The sequence below is a fragment of the Calliphora vicina genome, chromosome 1 (genome assembly GCF_958450345.1).
Source record: "Calliphora vicina chromosome 1, idCalVici1.1, whole genome shotgun sequence".
Lineage (NCBI taxonomy): Eukaryota > Metazoa > Arthropoda > Insecta > Diptera > Calliphoridae > Calliphora > Calliphora vicina.
The window spans coordinates 109,890,928-109,910,837 of record NC_088780.1 but is presented as its reverse complement, the minus strand read 5'-3'; the positions used below and the strand labels follow the sequence as shown (position 1 = coordinate 109,910,837).

The 19,910-nt window shown below is 30.3% G+C and overlaps 1 protein-coding gene across 2 annotated transcripts in view; it reads right to left on the bottom strand.

Annotated features, from left to right (window-relative positions):
- The window catches only part of NK7.1, a 217,891-nt gene that overhangs the window by 76,151 nt on the left and 121,830 nt on the right, over positions 1–19,910 (bottom strand). The gene's annotated exons all lie outside the window — the stretch shown is intronic.

Here is a 19,910-nt window from a genome sequence, read left to right as displayed (position 1 = left end):
GCCATCCATATGTTAAATTCTTTGGTAATTAGTTGCGAATTCGATTACTTTTTCGCTTCTTTGGAATTTATTTTCGAGCTAGTTGTTGATTTTCAGAAACCGTAATTTAAGGTTTAAGTATATTTGCATTTTTTATTGTAGCAGTTATTTAATTATACAATTTTTTCGTTTATGTTTCATTACATTTGTTATATAATATTGATAGATTACAATATTTATTACAAATGACAACTCATTCACAATTTAAAACGTATAATGGTGGCAAAACCATTTTGCTAAATGAACTCAAAAGCAGCTGATATTCAAATTACTTTACTAAATGTCATTGTTAATTCAAAATACCCCTTTGTATGGCTGCAACAAAGTGCCTAGAAACAATTAACTTTAATTATAATTTAAATTTACATTTGCTTCTTTCTAACTATAAAAAAATATTCAACTTCCATTATAAAAGATTTAGAGGTGACCACGCTAAAGTGCTTTTAATGACTGTCTGTCAGTTTGTCTGTCAGTTTGTCTGTCTTTATTAATCTAAGTATTGTTTTGTTTGTAAATATATTTATATATAACTAATATTTCAATTTGTATTAATAATTCCATTAACATGTAAAGCCAACCAAGTTATTTAAATGTCACTTTATGCAGTTGAACATTTAAATTTCATTTAACTACAATTTACATCGACAATATCAAGTCACAACAACAAATATTATTTATTATTAAGTCTCTTTTAAAATTCAATGCATTTTAACAAATTTGAAAAATGTGTTGCCTGCCATTTATTACGTTTGTTCATTTCATTTTTATTTCCATCAATTTGCCACTTTGTGTTGTTTTTCTGTTCGTTGCCATTTTTAATTTGTTTTCATAAATTTTATAAGAATAACAAAGTAAGAAAGTATAGTCGTGTTTCCGACTATATGATACCCTACCGTACTGGCATGATAAAATCGTAATAATTATACAAATTGTTCTGAGTTTTATTAAAAACTATTAGCTTATGTACACTAAATATATTTTTTTTATCGGGATCAGTGCTTATATAAGAACTGCAGTGTATTAGAAAATTTATTTTGTGGGAATTGTATTACAGACGGATTGGAGAACTTGTTGCCATGTTTATATCATTTCAATTATGTACTGACCTTTCTAAAATATCTCAGAGTGGTTTGAGTTGAAAAAAATACTTGATGCAAATTCCTTCTCGTTACCAAAAAGTTTATTAGGTTTATGTACATTAAAGTGATTTTCGTAAAGGTTACTTATATGGGAGCTACGGTCAATGATAGACCGATACAGAAGCATGACATCGAAGTTGGTCCGAATTTTTAAAAAAAAAAAAAATTTATTTGGATTCATAGTAGATCGAAACAAATAGTAGTCGGAAGGGGCATGGTCTGTACTCTAAGATGGATGAGGTAATACTTCCTAACCACTTCTTTCTAAATAGTTTTTAACAAGTATTGCAACATGTGGCCTAGCGTTGTGCTGATGGAATATTATGGTTTCATGTCTGGGCGTTTTTCGGCCAATTCTCACTTCAAGCGTTCGGTACAGTTTTCCTGTGATCGTCTGGCTAAATTGCAGCTGTTAATAATAGATAGGACCCTTTTGGTCCCATCTAATACAGAACATTACCTTAGCGCCATGGATATTTGGCTTTGGTGTCGATTCGGCTGATTGGCCAGGCTTCACATAAGATCTCTTACGTTTCGGGTTATCGTAATGGTTCCATTTTTCATCGGATGTAATGATTCGGTGCAAAAATGATTTTATTTTATAGCGTTCAAGCATTATTTTAGACATACAAAATCGCCTTTCAAGGTCTCACAGCTTCAAGTCGTAGCTTCCAATGATTTTGCAAGCTCTTGTTGCGTTTGACAACAATCGCCACAACGTCTTGGTATTCAAACTTTTTTGGCTGAACTGGGCGACATTTATATTCCGTGTCAAAATCACCCCTTCTGAACCGCACAAACCATTTCGCGCACGTTGAAACCGACGGATTACATTCACCATAATCTTTGATGAGCAATCGGTGTGCTTCAGCAGCACTTTTTCGTCTGCTCAACATCACTCAAATTAAGGCTAACTTTGATATATACTATGTGAACTCTGAACTATCAATTTCAATGGTTAAAAAGTGGTTTACTGAATTTCGTTTTGGCCCTACAAATACACAGAAGATACCGAATGTTCTGGACGCCCAGTTGAGGTCTCGACACCCAAAACAATTGAAAAAAAACAGGATATGGTGTTGGCCTATCGGAGATTGAAAGTGCTAAAGATTATGGAAGCCATTGGCATCTCACATGGCTGCCACATTTGCTCACAATCGGGTGCATAAAAGAGTACTCACATGTGCAGTTTATATGGCAAAAATCCATGAATTAGAATACGAAATGCTCCCTCTTCCGCCCTATTCTCCGGATTTAGCCCCGAGTGACTAATTCCTGTTTCCCAACCTGAAGTATTGTCTCGGCGGAAAGAGATTTGACTGCAACGATGAAATTATTTCGGTTTTTAATAAAAATATAATTTTTTTGTAGTCGTTGTCTCGGTAAAAAGTTTTTTGTCGATTTTTATAGAAAAAACATGAAATATTGTAGACTAAATTCTTTCCAAATCCGGTGAATAGGACGGAAGAGGGAGCATTTCGTAGGCTAATTCTTAATTTCTCTGTCTGCAATTGAAAACTATAATTTCCAAACAATTTGCTTCAAAATAGTTTAGACATTGTTACCTAAAATTCATTAATTGTATAAAAAAATTATTATTTTTTTCACTGTAATTACGATTTATATTATATTTATTGATATTTCACACATACAGTTGTCGCTCTTCAAAGTCATTTATTACGAGCTGGAATTTAAGGAATTTATGTCAATTCGTTTGTTTTATGCTCCAAACATTAAGATGAATATTTATTCCAAGATTCAAGAACAATTATAGTTTTAAATCATTAACTATTTAATTTTTTGTATAATTGAAAGAATCCTATCTGCTGGGAACTCTGTTGTGTAATTTTTAGACATTGAGCGATTCATAGTTAGTTATTATTTGTGTTTCTGTACAAAAAAATAAGTGTGTATTTTTTAAATTTAGTAGGTCATATTTTGGGCATATTTTAGGCGCATATTTTTCCATAAAAAAGGCATTCTAATAAGTTTATAGGTCTGCAAATAAAACTATTGAGTAATAAATTGTATAGATTTTCACTATAATTATTTTTAAACAAGTGTTGTTCATTTCTGTTGTTTCTTTAATTGAAATTATTTAATGGATTTGAATTTATTGATGCTGCTTTATGTACCAAAAGGCAACAGAAAAGTAATATTATTTATTGAATTGCAATGTTAGTATTCACAAATATAACATTTAATTTGCAAATGTTTTAACTTGTGTTAACTGCCGGTTAAAATTAATATTGTATGAAAACTATCAGTATAACTATTAGTTAACTCTAGGGTATTTAATCGATTAACCGTTAATCGTAAAATGTCGAATAAATCACTCTCTCCGTGATATATCACAAAAAATTATTTTTAAATGGCTGCGAATGAGAATTTACCATTGAAATGAAAGTGAACCCGTTATTTTCGATCTCTGTTTAGAACCATTAAAAATGCGGTAAAATGCAAAAATATTAAACTTAAACAAATTATGAAATTTTAACGTTTCGTTAAAAGTTGTAGGAAAATAATATCGGACAGTTTTTGGGGCAATTTGTATTTAACATCATTAACGCAAAGCTCGAAGGACCATAATCAAATTATACTCAGTCAGCTCTTTGTTGGACATACATAAAAAATTGGAAGATCTCTAAATTGATGCAGTTTTTTGTCACATAATCCTTATTATTTAATACCATGCTAAACTTATGAATGGGGATTTTAAATTTGAAACAGAAGTTCGACAAATACCACGTATGAATTTGATTTCTGTTTTATATACATAAAAAAAACAAATATTTACAAATTTAAAATTGAAACTAAAATAATTGTAAAACCTGTATAAATTGAGTATCATTTGTTATTAAGCTTTAATCCTATTATTACGAATATCTAATGTTTCTTTTTAAAATACTATTTAAATATCATCCTGATATCATCAATAAATCGCATGTTTATTTAGAATTTAATCTAATAAAATTCTTAATAATTAAAATGAAAACAAAGACCGGATATTCATATATAGAAAATATACTATAGAAACTGACTGGGCGACTGAGTAACTGACTTGGCTTGATTGGACTGACTGGCTGGCTGACTTGCTGACTGACTCTTGACTAACTTAAGCTTTTGAATATTCATTGCAGTTTCTGTTCTCGTCTATAAAAATAAAATAAAACAAACAAACATATCTAAAAATAATATAAACAGCACCAACAATATAAAGTGGGTGTTATTGTCTAGAATTAATTTCTGACAGTACGTGTTTAAATTAGAAAATTACTTTTGTACAACAAGCTAAATGTACAATTTTAGCTGACTTTTTTTTGTTGATTTGCTAATCTTTACTCCCTGTTAGTTTTAGTATCAATCATTCATTTGTTCATTTATTTCATTGTTCAATGCCTTATTTCAATTATAATTTAATTGCAATTGTATAAATTTGTAAATTGTTTGTTTTTTACACGTTTCTTAATAGTTTCTGTTGTTTGTTGCTTGTTCATTTATTAATAAATGTTTTCTATTTTTTTTGTTTGTAAATTATTGCAATTGAAATATTTGTTCATAATTCTTCTATTGTTATTTACATTCTTAATAGTTTGTAAACTGTATGTAATGTTTGCAATTTTTTTAAAATAAATTTTCTATAAAGTTTATTTACTATACTAAGAAAAAGTTTTATTAACATACATATTGATTTATTTTTTAAAAAACCCAGCGAAACAATTTTAAAACCAATTTTCATTACTTCAAAATCAGCATCATCTACTATACATTATAAACCGGATTAATAGGAACCCATCTGAATAGTTAAAAAGTCCCTTCTGCTTACTAAATTTCTCCTTAAATCTTCTTAAATACTCGTATGTTAAAAACTAGTTATTTTGTTCAACAGTTTTCCTGATAACTGCAATTAGTAGACTAAATGACCTGTCTGCTGCTGTTGCTGCTGCTACACTAATGTCTAACGCATTAGACTGACGGCAAAAGCTAAAGATTCTTAGGAACTCGGTAAATAACAAAAAAGGCCGGCCTACACAATTATAAAATTCTATTTAAATTTTCAAATTTCTATTTAAATTTGATATTCGCACTTTAACGATTTGTTGTTGTTTGCAATATGTGAGTGATCGTGTGTCTGTCTGACTGTGCGAGCTTGTATCTCATTAAATGTTTAGCTTGTTTGTTATTGCTGTTGTAGCTGTTGTTAATAATTGCAAAATTTGTGTCTGAATTGATATTGAATAAATAAAAAGTCATATTAATCGACATGCTGTTGAAATAAATGCATGATTTGCATGCTTAACACATTTTCAAAAACGAAACCAAAACAAACTAAAAATAAAAACGTTCATAATGAAATACTATTATATTTATACCCACCATCAAAAAATATTGAATTTGTCACTCCGTTTGTAACACATCGAAATATACATCGCAGACCCACATTAGTACATAAATATACTGGGTCCTCATAAGACTATAAACGATCTAAAAATGTCCGTCCATTAGTCTGTTGAAAACACTATAGGGCCCAAACGAAAATGGACAATATCGGTTTCTAATTTCAACTAGCCCCCATGCAAATGTCTCGCAGCAATGCTATTTGGGCAGTCATAAATATGTTGATTATGCGGCAATCCTGATAAAATTTTGCACAAATTAGTTTTAAGTACCCTAAAATTATAATGTAAAATATTGCGAAAATTGGGCATTATTTGTCCCTAGTCCATATACAAGGTCCCCGTCAGAAAATGATTTGATCATTCATAATTGTCTTATAATCGGACCCTATTTTATTGTCACATATTGATGGTGGGTATACAAAATTCGGCACAGTTGTATATAAAACTCTTACTTGTTTCTTTTTAATAATATTCTGTGTAGAGTGTAGGTTGATTAGTTCTGGATGTTGTGTTGTCGACTTGTTAAAATGTGTTGTTTTTTTGTTTTTGCACAAGTTTATTTTTATGCCATATTGGGTGGTAATTATAAATACAACACCAATAATACGACCAACAACTACTACAGCAGAAAAAGTTAGTTAAACAAACAAGTAGTCTAAACAATAAAGAACAAAAAAACTTTTCAATAATAATAAAAAATTAAGTACATTAAAAAATATTGGGTTACGGCGAATTGTGGTTCATGTACAATATAATTGAACTGAACTATAACTGAACTAGGACTGAACTAGAACTGAACTAGAACTGAACTAGAACTGAACTAGAACGGAACTAGAACTGAACTAGAACTGAACTAGAACTGAAGTAGAACTGAACTAGAACTGAACTAGAACTGAATTAGAACTGAAGTAGAACTGAACTAGAACTGAACTAGAACTGAACTAGAACTGAACTAGAACTGAACTAGAACTGAACTGGAACTGAACTAGAACTGAACTAGAACTGAACTAGAACTGAACTAGAACTGAACTAGAACTGAACTAGAACTGAACTAGAACTGAACTAGAACTGAACTAGAACTGAACTAGAACTGAACTAGAACTGAACTAGAACTGAACTAGAACTGAACTAGAACTGAACTAGAACTGAACTAGAACTGAACTAGAACTGAACTAGAACTGAACTAGAACTGAACTAGAACTGAACTAGAACTGAACTAGAACTGAACTAGAACTGAACTAGAACTGAACTAGAACTGAACTAGAACTGAACTAGAACTGAACTAGAACTGAACTAGAACTGAACTAGAACTGAACTAGAACTGAACTAGAACTGAACTAGAACTGAACTAGAACTGAACTAGAACTGAACTAGAACTGAACTAGAACTGAACTAGAACTGAACTAGAACTGAACTAGAACTGAACTAGAACTGAACTAGAACTGAACTAGAACTGAACTAGAACTGAACTAGAACTGAACTAGAACTGAACTAGAACTGAACTAGAACTGAACTAGAACTGAACTAGAACTGAACTAGAACTGAACTAGAACTGAACTAGAACTGAACTAGAACTGAACTAGAACTGAACTAGAACTGAACTAGAACTGAACTAGAACTGAACTAGAACTGAACTAGAACTGAACTAGAACTGAACTAGAACTGAACTAGAACTGAACTAGAACTGAACTAGAACTGAACTAGAACTGAACTAGAACTGAACTAGAACTGAACTAGAACTTTTTTTTTTTTTTTTTTTTTTTTTTTTTAATTCATTTTTATTTGTATCAAATTTACAATTACAAAATTTTCTTAAAAATAAACCCGCTAAGCCATTTAGCTTGACAGCAGGACAATATTATTAAAAAATTTAATAAAATTACATAAAATGAGAGTTTAATATAAATTTTGATATTTTTTGTTCATTGCGAACATATGAAAAAGTTTTTTATGAGTTTTTTTCTTTTCAATTCATTTTTGGTGTTTATTATGTTAAGTGGAAGTTTATTTATTATGGTGGGGAGAGTTACGCCTAGTGTATTTCTTCCATATTCGTTGTAGAATCGTTCCACCTTATACCGTTTTTCCGCTCGCCGTCTCGTGTTGTATATGTGATCTATTTCGTGTAGAAATCTGCGATCGTCGTAGAAATCATTCGCCAGTGTTGTGTGGTATATGCTATTCACATTAAGTAGTTTTAGTTCTTTTGTGATGTTATTGGTATTGGTGTAGTTTATGTTCCGAGTTGAATTATTGTTTAAGTTTATTTGTTGGTTCATTACTGAAGTTGGTGTGGTATTTGAAATGTTTGCGTTGTTGATTGTGTTGTTGTGATTGCTGACAATGATGGTGTTTGTTGGGTATACTTGTGTGTTGTTGTGGATGTTGTTTGTTGAGGAGTATATTTGGTTTGTGCTGATAAAGATGGTGTTGTTTGAGTTGTTGTCGTTATTGATTATGTTAGAGGATGATATGTTGTTAGTTGTGTACATAGTTGAGCTATTAGTGTTGTATATATTGTTGTTTAAATTTAATTGGTTGGAGCTGTTGGTGTTCAGGACAGTTGAGTTGTTATTGTATGTGTTTATTGTTGTATTATTATTTGTGTTGTTTGTTATATAGTTGTTGATGTTTGTGTTGTTGACATTTGTGTTGAGAAACGTGTTGTTGTTGGTTGAGGTATTTGCAAATATGTTTGTGTTTATTGAGAAACGATGATTTTTCCACAGTAATTTTATTATTTGGTTTTGTGATTTTTGCAAACTTCTGCAATGTGTAGCGCTACCCCAAGCGGCAATCCCATGTCTTATATAAGACTCTGCGAGAGAAAAGTACGCTTGTCTTAGCACACTATATGTCGCACAGCAACTTAGGTGGTACTAGAACTGAACTAGAACTGAACTAGAACTGAACTAGAACTGAACTAGAACTGAACTAGAACTGAACTAGAACTGAACTAGAACTGAACTAGAACTGAACTAGAACTGAACTAGAACTGAACTAGAACTGAACTAGAACTGAACTAGAACTAGAACTGAACTAGAACTGAACTAGAACTGAACTAGAACTGAACTAGAACTGAACTAGAACTGAACTAGAACTGAACTAGAACTGAACTAGAACTGAACTAGAACTGAACTAGAACTGAACTAGAACTGAACTAGAACTGAACTAGAACTGAACTAGAACTGAACTAGAACTGAACTAGAACTGAACTAGAACTGAACTAGAACTGAACTAGAACTGAACTAGAACTGAACTAGAACTGAACTAGAACTGAACTAGAACTGAACTAGAACTGAACTAGAACTGAACTAGAACTGAACTAGAACTGAACTAGAACTGAACTAGAACTGAACTAGAACTGAACTAGAACTGAACTAGAACTGAACTAGAACTGAACTAGAACTGAACTAGAACTGAACTAGAACTGAACTAGAACTGAACTAGAACTGAACTAGAACTGAACTAGAACTGAACTAGAACTGAACTAGAACTGAACTAGAACTGAACTAGAACTGAACTAGAACTGAACTAGAACTGAACTAGAACTGAACTAGAACTGAACTAGAACTGAACTAGAACTGAACTAGAACTGAACTAGAACTGAACTAGAACTGAACTAGAACTGAACTAGAACTGAACTAGAACTGAACTAGAACTGAACTAGAACTGAACTAGAACTGAACTAGAACTGAACTAGAACTGAACTAGAACTGAACTAGAACTGAACTAGAACTGAACTAGAACTGAACTAGAACTGAACTAGAACTGAACTAGAACTGAACTAGAACTGAACTAGAACTGAACTAGAACTGAACTAGAACTGAACTAGAACTGAACTAGAACTGAACTAGAACTGAACTAGAACTGAACTAGAACTGAACTAGAACTGAACTAGAACTGAACTAGAACTGAACTAGAACTGAACTAGAACTGAACTAGAACTGAACTAGAACTGAACTAGAACTGAACTAGAACTGAACTAGAACTGAACTAGAACTGAACTAGAACTGAACTAGAACTGAACTAGAACTGAACTAGAACTGAACTAGAACTGAACTAGAACTGAACTAGAACTGAACTAGAACTGAACTAGAACTGAACTAGAACTGAACTAGAACTGAACTAGAACTGAACTAGAACTGAACTAGAACTGAACTAGAACTGAACTAGAACTGAACTAGAACTAGAACTGAACTAGAACTGAACTAGAACTGAACTAGAACTGAACTAGAACTGAACTAGAACTGAACTAGAACTGAACTAGAACTGAACTAGAACTGAACTAGAACTGAACTAGAACTGAACTAGAACTGAACTAGAACTGAACTAGAACTGAACTAGAACTGAACTAGAACTGAACTAGAACTGAACTAGAACTGAACTAGAACTGAACTAGAACTGAACTAGAACTGAACTAGAACTGAACTAGAACTGAACTAGAACTGAACTAGAACTGAACTAGAACTGAACTAGAACTGAACTAGAACTGAACTAGAACTGAACTAGAACTGAACTAGAACTGAACTAGAACTGAACTAGAACTGAACTAGAACTGAACTAGAACTGAACTAGAACTGAACTAGAACTGAACTAGAACTGAACTAGAACTGAACTAGAACTGAACTAGAACTGAACTAAAACTGAACTAGAACTGAACTAGAACTGAACTAGAACTGAACTAGAACTGAACTAGAACTGAACTAGAACTGAACTAGAACTGAACTAGAACTGAACTAGAACTGAACTAGAACTGAACTAGAACTGAACTAGAACTGAACTAGAACTGAACTAGAACTGAACTAGAACTGAACTAGAACTGAACTAGAACTGAACTAGAACTGAACTAGAACTGAACTAGAACTGAACTAGAACTGAACTAGAACTGAACTAGAACTGAACTAGAACTGAACTAGAACTGAACTAGAACTGAACTAGAACTGAACTAGAACTGAACTAGAACTGAACTGAACTAGAACTGAACTAGAACTGAACTAGAACTGAACTAGAACTGAACTAGAACTGAACTAGAACTGAACTAGAACTGAACTAGAACTGAACTAGAACTGAACTAGAACTGAACTAGAACTGAACTAGAACTTTGTTTTATTGTTTTCGATGAAACTTTGTTAATGTTAAATATTTGTTTTTACATGTTGTTTTCTCAAAATTGAAGTAGCAACCCTCACATGTTACATTTGCAAAATAGACTTAAGTATACTTGCATAAAATAACAATATTTTTTCATTAAACATAAAATTATATTTAGACATGATAACAAATTGAAACTAGTAATGTTAAAATTCATAGCAAATTAAATATGACTATTCTCTCCAACAACAAAGTAAAAAGTGAACTGAATTTAACGAGCACAGCGCAGCGCCACTTTTAAATATTTTTAACGCCCAAATTGCCAGCATTAATTTGCATACTTGAGGTTGAGATTTGAATGTCGTGGGTCTTTTAAGAAATAAATTTTCCCACAAAACTATGGCAATTAATTGTGCTTAAAAAGTTAGTTGAGAAATTTTGTGCAATAAATACATCAATTTAATAAAGAATTTTTCTTGTGTTAAATTTATTTATGATTAAATAAATAAAATTCCCTGATAAATTTTCAAAGATAATCTTAATATTATGCATATGATCCGGAAACTGAAAACATCACACCATAAAGTTCTTACATTGGAAATCGATATGTTTAAATGTGACACTTAATAATTGTATTACAAATAATTGAGTGTTAGTTTTTAAATTCTACTACTATTGTGTTTTAATTTATTGTTTTGAAAAGTATTTGCTTTTTTATACAATTAAAAATAAATGACTTTTATTTATGTGCCAACAAATATGACGCATTAATTAAAATCACAAACAAAAAACAAACTAATTTGTTATAAAGTTCATAAAATACAGTCAACCTTGTCTAATGTGATCAAATAGTTCTACCGATTCAAAGCGTTGCAAAATAATAAATAATTCTTATTTCTAATATTAACAAGATAATTAAGAAACAATATAATAATATTTATATTTGCACAATGAAAATTTTACGTAAAAAAAATACAGCTGATTAATTTAGAATTATTCGTTGTTTTTAGTCATTAATGTGAAATAAAATGGTTGTGTTTTTGTTATAAAACACATGAATTACAAAAGACTATGAACTGACAGTCATAGTATATTTAGATAGTAAAGTATAATGGTGTTTGTAATAATAAATATATATATTAGGAATTATTCGTGATTGTAAATAGTACACATCATATTTGTAGCTATTTAGCTACTCATTGAATAAGTTATAGAATGTAATTAAACAAATAATAATCAAAATGTTAATTTACTGTAAATTACTTACTACAATTGCTATTGTTGTGTATTTATATTTAGTATAATAGAAAATATACTAAATAGTACAGCATAATACTTAAGGAGTGTATCGTTAAAAAGGGTAACATATTTTTTTTGTTTCGGTTACGATGTGATACCTGACAAGCCGTCCAAAAAGTCAAAGTAACGTCTCGAATCCCCAATCCGCTTGGACTGTGGTAGAGATGATGCTAAATCGACTTCTACTCTTACTCATTCTCACAACTTTTAAAGAAGTCATGATATGATTCTGTGACCAATGACTAGTGACCACAGCTACTACATTCTGCCTGCGATGTGACATAGTAGCCAGTAGAGTCCAAGTTCGCAATGTCTCGACATTCCCTGATCAGTATAGATCCGAATATCAACCCAATATAGTAGCTGTACACTATCAGCCTATAAGACACTGCGTTTACACCAAGAGCGAAATCCAGTGATGTGTTACAACATGGCGACTAGTGTTTATAAAAAACCGACTTTTAAAAAAACCGGTTTGTCCGTTAACCGAAAATTGGCCTTTTTAAAAAACCGGTTTTTCGGTTAACCGACATCGAAAAAACCGGTTAAACCGGTTAGCCGTCATGTTTGTGTAGAAAACATAAAATGTCCAATAAAGTATATACAGCTTTAAAATTTGTAATTTATAGTAGTCAGGAATGGTTAATATTAAATAACTATAAATATACAAAAGTGCTAAGTCCATTTATTTTGTAAAAATTTTAAAATTATTATCTCAGTCAATCGAATTGAGTATAACTATGTTACTAAATATATAATACTTGTTTTAATTATTGGTTTATTCATTAATGTAAATCATAATTTGTTTATTTATATATTTGATAATTTTGAAATTTATTATCACCTCGACTTTCTGATATGAACCAGAAAATGTTACAAGTCCCAAAAAAGGACCTATAAAATGCAAACGCACACTCTTAGCTATGATTATTTGTCATTATAAAAAAACATCATTATCAGTTTTCAAAAATATCTCAAATAATGGATTTTAGAACGTTTTTTGTCTCTACTGTAATGATTAATAAATTAAAATTTTAAGAACAAAAAACACTAATAAAGTCAAATTTATTGAAAGAAGATATGTACATCGAATTCAATTTAATGTTTGGTAAAATCATCACTAAGTTTTTAATGAATCATAAGTAAGATTTAGCCTAAACTTATAGAATTATGCGGAATTTAATTTTAATTTTTCATAGTTTCATTATGTGAAATTTATTCTGAAAAAGTTTTTAAGTAAACTCATCGTCCTCTTCTATTTAGAATCATTTTAATTCTTAGAAATATTAATCTAAAGAGCTTTGTATTGTAAATCAGCAGTTTAGGTTTCAAATCAGACCAATAATGTGTATACAATGAATATTAAAATTGCACCAAAATATGAGATTTATTAATTTTAATCCCATATTTTAAAAACCAGTTAACCGAGTGATAAAAACCGGATAAACCGGTTAACCGAAAATCAACATTTTAAATTAACCGGTTCCGAGAAAACCGAGATTTCGATGAAAAACCGGTTTTTCGGTTAACCGGTTCATAAACACTAATGGCGACCCAGTAAAGTCCAATCGCGGAATATCTCGTCATCTCGTTAAGAGACGCCCGTCATTCTAGAACCAAGTTGGATGTCGTATAGACACATATGTATATTAGAGTGACAATCAGTTGTATGGAAAAAAATTTTTGTTAAAATTTTGAAGAGTGCCGGGTTGAATATTGTGACACTAGGCCTAAAAGTTAAATGTTGAAAATTTGAGCCAAATCGGACAACGATTTCTGGACGCGCATCGAGGTCAAAGTTCAGATATATGCAAAATTTTACTATTTATATGGAATAAATAGGTGAAACTCGTTAACTTTCCGCATTGTTTTCTAGAAATATGTAGATTAATTTATATTAACGAATATTACATTAAAAAAAAATTTGGAAATTACCCTGTATCTCCTTTGGATCAAAATGACCCAAAAACTGTATTATCGCCAAAATTCGGCAAATTTTTCAGTTTTTGTAAAAATTTTGCTATTAAATAAATACTTTTGCAATTGAATCAAAAGAATCGTAATGTGTACGTAATTATCGTTGTAATGATATATAAATGACAAAAATTGGTTAAAAAATGTTAAAGTTATTACAAATTCGCCAGACCATTAACGTGTTACAGGCCACTTGAACAAAAAATTTAGGGAAAAAAATTAACATATTTCGAGAAAAATTAAAATAAAAGCTAATTTTTATTTAATATATATCCGTATTTACTTGTGTATGAGTTTTTGTCTTCGTAGCATAAAGTTAACTTATTCTCAGGTATGGCCAAAAAAAAATATTTTTTTTAATGGCCGTTTCGAATCTCCATTTTCAAATTTTTAAAAATTTTGTTAAACAAATTTCAGAATTTTTTGATCATCACGTTGGGATTTATTGAGATCATAATAGGGAATAAAAATATGAAAAAATTAAGTCAATACCTCTTACAGTTTTTCCGTACCTGCGATTTAAATTTTGCGATTTTCAAGAAAAACTAATTTTTTGTCCATATTTTGGCGAATGAGCCCAATTTCCTTACTGTTATTAACTTTAAGTAAAACCTGTTCAGAATATTATAGTCCGGGTAATTTGAAACATAGTCTGAAAGTTTTACTAACATCAGAAAACTTTAACCTTTATATCGTGAAGGTCAAATGTCAAATTTTTCAATATTTGGAATTTCTAATGAAAAGATAGCGAAATGTTATATATTTTTGCGCCGATTTTCAGGAAACTTGAGGAAAATATAACATAAAGTCCAGAATATAAAATAACAGGCCAAAAATGCAAATTAACCCTTAGCAGCACTTGGGGTCCAAATTTCACTCAACTTTTAAAATCACGAAAAACACAGCCATTTTGACCCCATGTGCTCTAAAAGGTTAAAATCCATTTTTGCACTGTTGTTGTAAATGCTAGACCCCAATGTATATTTTCCTCAAGTTTCATTAAAATCGGCCCAAAAATATATAACATTTCGCTATCTTTTCATTAGAAATTCCAAATATTGAAAAAATTGACTTTGACCTTCACTATTTAAAGGTTAACGTTTTCCGATTTTAGGAACACTTCCAGACTATATTTAAAATTACCTGGACTATAATATTCTGAACAGATTTTACTTAAAATTATTAACAGTAAGGAAATTGGTCTCATTCGCCAAAATATGGCCAAAAAAATTGTTTTTCTCGAAAATCGCAAAATTTAAATCGCAGGTACGGAAAAACTGTAAGAGGTATTGACATAATTTTTTCATATTTTTATTTCCTATTATGATCTCAATAAATCCCAATGTGATGATCAAAAAATTCTGAAATTTGTATAACAAAATTTTTAAATATTTGAAAATGGAGATTCGAAACGGCCGTTAAAAAAAATATTTTTTTGGCCATACCTGAGAATAGGTTAACTTTATCCTACGAAGACAAAAACTCATACACAAGTAAATACGGATATATATTAAATAAAAATTAGCTTTTATTTTAATTTTTTCGAAATATGTTAATTTTTTTTCCTAAATTTTTTGTTCAAGTGGCCTGAAACGCGTTAATAGTCTGGCGAATTTATAATAACATTAACATTTTTTAACCACATTTTGTCACTTCTATCTCATTACAACGATAATTACGTACACATTTCGATTCTTTTGCATTCAATTGCAAAAATATTTATTTAGTAACAAAATTTTTACAAAAACAGAAAAATTTGCATTTTTTTTCGAATTTTAGCGATAATACAGTTTTTGGGTCATTTTGACCCAAAGGATATACAGGGTTAATTTCTAAAATTTTTTTTTAATGTAATTTTCATTAATATAAATAAATCTACATATTTCTAGAAAACAATGCGGAAAGTTAACGAGTTTCACCTATTTATTCCATATAAATAGTAAAATTTTGCATATATCTGAACTTTGACCTCGATGCGCGTCCAGAAATCGTTGTCCGATTTGGCTCAAATTTTCAGCATTTAACTTTTAGGCCTGGTGTCACAATATTCCACCCGGCACTCTTCGAAATCTAAAAAAAAAATCGGCTGTCACTCTAATGTATATATACTAGGGTATTCAATCGGTTAACCGTTAATCGGTTAACCGATTAATTTTGGTCGGTTAACTGTTCGAATAATTCAAAATTGCCGATTTTCAAATAACGAATAAACCGATTAATTTGTGTCGGTTAACCGATTAACCGAAATTTCTTTTTTTTTGCACTTTAACATATTTTTTTGTTTTTAATTTTCCATTTTAATTCAAATACAAATGTCAAAGTAAAATTTCATATTTTTTCAAACATTCAAGAAATATGTTTAGTGAGTATAATAACTGATACATATGTATATTTAATTTACATGTAATTGTCGGATGAGAACATGATAATAGAAGAAACTGGAGACACTACTGAAACGAGTTTTTATCAGAACTTATCGAAATTATTAAAAGATTTAAAATCTAAAAAGGACTCCTATGGTATAATGGAGGATTTTATATGCTTAGAAAAAACTAAAAAAATAACCGACAAATTGGATATTATTTATCACGTCTTACTTTCGATTTCTCCAACATTTACAATTAGCGAGAGAGTTTTTTCCAAGTCGAGTTTTATTAAAACTAAAGAAAATTATTTACTTTTTGGTTGAATTTTTGTTTTGGTTTATTTTTTATGTTTTTGTTCTTTTTATTAATAAAATACTTCAATAAGTACACAAAATTCATGATTTAGTTTCAGTTTAATATTTAAATAGAAATTATTCGATTAATCGAATAATTTAAAATTAACCGATTATTAACCGATTAAATCTAAACCCCGATTAATTATTTGCTCGATTAACCGATTAAATCAGAAAGCCGATCAACAACAAATGAATATCAAAAGATGACTGCTTAATTCTTGACATTTGATCATATGACAGCCAATTTACTTCCTAAACCCACATGCTTACCCTTTATTTCAACTGTAATGCAATCGATAATATTGATCAAATATTTTTAATAGCTTCTGTCGATGTGGTTCTCATTGCGCCAGTGATGCCTAAACAGTAAACAGAGAAAACTGATTCGTGATAGCAACCGAATTTGTTGCCAATCGAATGATTCAGTTGCAAACATATAGAAATTTTCGGTTCTATCAACAGAAAGTCGGTTGAAGCAACCAAAATTTTGATACCCCTACTAAAATATTATAGCAACAACTGTAAAATTCAGATACTAAGGTAGAATCATTCGATTGGCAACAAATTCGGTTGCTATCACGAATTTGTTTTCTCTGTGTTCACTCTCTGTATTCATATCCTACACCACCATAGTGGGGAGGGTATAATGCGTCAAATTTTGACCCCTTCTAACTCAGACAGTTCTTGACCGATCTTGTTGAAAAATTGTGTCTGAACTAACCTTGGTGCAAATTTCATTTAAGGAGTGAGATCGAAAAATTCTTAACACACGTTTTTCATTACATTTTTTAACCCAAGTATTATTTGAATTTTTTTTTGATCAAGTTACCTTTGAAAAACATGTCAGTTATTATGTGTAATGTCAATTATATTAATTTTTTTGTTAATCTGATTAAAATGAGTGACCAGAAAAAAGTGCGTACTGAAATTATTAAATATTTTCAACAAAACCCAACTTGGTCTTACAAAAAGTTGGCCAAGCATACAAAGGTCTGCCGTCAAACTGTTTCCAATGTTATTAAACAGTACCGGGAGAACTTGTCAGTTGATAGAAAACCTGGTTCAGGTAGAAGGAATGGTCCACATGATGTTTCTAAAGCCAAAAAAATAGAACGCATTTTCAAAAGAGCTCCCAACACATCCGGTAGGAAAGCAGCCCGGTTAGCTCAGTGCTCGGACTATTTGGTACGAAAAGTTAAAGCTAATGCAGGTTTAAAAACATACAAGGCTCAAAAAGTTCCTGACAGGAACGCTACTAAAAATTTAGAGGCCAAAAACAGAGCACGGAAATTGAAGTCAAGTTTTATAAAAAAATATTCTTGCTGCATAATGGATGACGAAACGTATGTTCTGGTAGATTTTTCGCAACTTCCAGGTCAAAAATTTTATGTTGCTGATGCTCGAGGGAATGTTGAAGAAAAGTTTAGGACCCAAAAGCAGACAAAATTTCCCAGAAAGTTCTTGGTATGGCAAGCAATATGCAGTTGCGGCAAAAGAAGCCACTCATTTGTTACAACGGGCTCTATAAATACCGAAATTTACATCAAGGAATGTTTACAAAAAAGGCTGCTTCCATTCATAAGACTTCATAATGTGTCCACTTATTTTTGGCCTGACTTGGCATCCTGTCACTATGGCAAACAAGCCCTTGAGTGGTACAAGAACAATAATGTGGTATTTGTACCAAGAGAGGCAAATCCTCCAAACTGCCCGGAGCTAAGGCCAGTGGAGAGATATTGGGCTCTTGTTAAAAGAGAATTGAAGAGTACAAAAAAGGTGTCCAAAAGTGTGGTAGATTTTAAACGGAGATGGACTACATGTTCGAGCAAAGTGACAGAAAGCACTATAAAAACGTTAATGGAAGGGTTTCCGAAAAAGGTTCAAAATTTCATCACTAGTGATTAAAACTATAAAAATAATTTTTTTTGTAAATTGTAATAATAATTTCAATCAAATAAAAAAAAAATTAAAGCTGTAAGTTTAGTGGTTTCTTTTTTATAAACATATATGTATGTTAAGAATTTTTCGATCTCACTCCTTATATAAACCCTTCTATAATCTAGATTCTAGAACACAATAAAAAAATGTTGTTACATATTAGCAACAATGTAACGCAAAAAACAAATACCTCAAAATCTATATTTAATTAAACAATAATAATTATTTGTATTTTAATTGTAGTTAATGAATTAATTACAGTCAGATTTAATTAATTCGCATTATGAAGCTTAAGGTTTTGTTGCAAGGGAAATACATACATGCAATACATATTTTAAAACATTAATTAAAATGACATTAATTTCAACAAAAAAAAATTAAAAAAAAAACAAAACGAAATGAGAAAAACATTTATTATTATTATTTTTCAATAAAATAATCATGATTCATGGATAAATAATTTAATTAAATATTAATAAAAATTAAATAAAATAAACAATAAGCAATTAAAGAAATACAACACAAAAAAAAACAAAACAATTACACAAAAAGTTGTGTAAAAATGCCATTAAAATTCAAAGCTCAGTCAGTTGCACCAGCGAGTCTGCCAGTGAGTCAGTTATGGAGTCATAACAGCGCAATACGGCTAATAAAATGACATTTATATATTTTTTGTTCGAGTAAATGAAAATACGAGCAAAAAACTATTTGGGTCAACACAGCAATTAACACTCGTCACAGTCGTTTAAGGGAGAATGGCGAAAAAATAAAATAAAACAGCGTAAAAGTAATAAAATTAAATAAAAACCAATGTGACTGACTGGAAAACAATTGTAATCAATAAATATTTAACAAGCAAATATAAAACTAATAATACAAAGTAAACAAAAAAGGAAAACTTAAATAATATTGTAATTATTTGAAAACATTGCACTCAGAAAAATATTCAATATACTATGCTACTGACCCACTTCAATTGACTCTTAATTGATGTACTACTCTCTACATAAGGCAACAAATTGAAATTTTATTATTGCTACAAGTAAGCAAACAAAAAGAATTAACGAATATTTCAAGAAGAACTCAAGAAAGTTTTTGTGATAAAAACCCAAAGAAATTCTAGAAAATAGTTTTCATAATTTTGTAACCAATCTCTTTTATTATATAAATGTTTTAAGTAGGGTGCATTATAAATTTTAATATCCAAATCCTATAACAATATTTAAACACAAAAAATCCCCTATTAATTCAATCTATCAATCATACAATAAATACAACACATTAAGTTGTAATCGACCATAATTC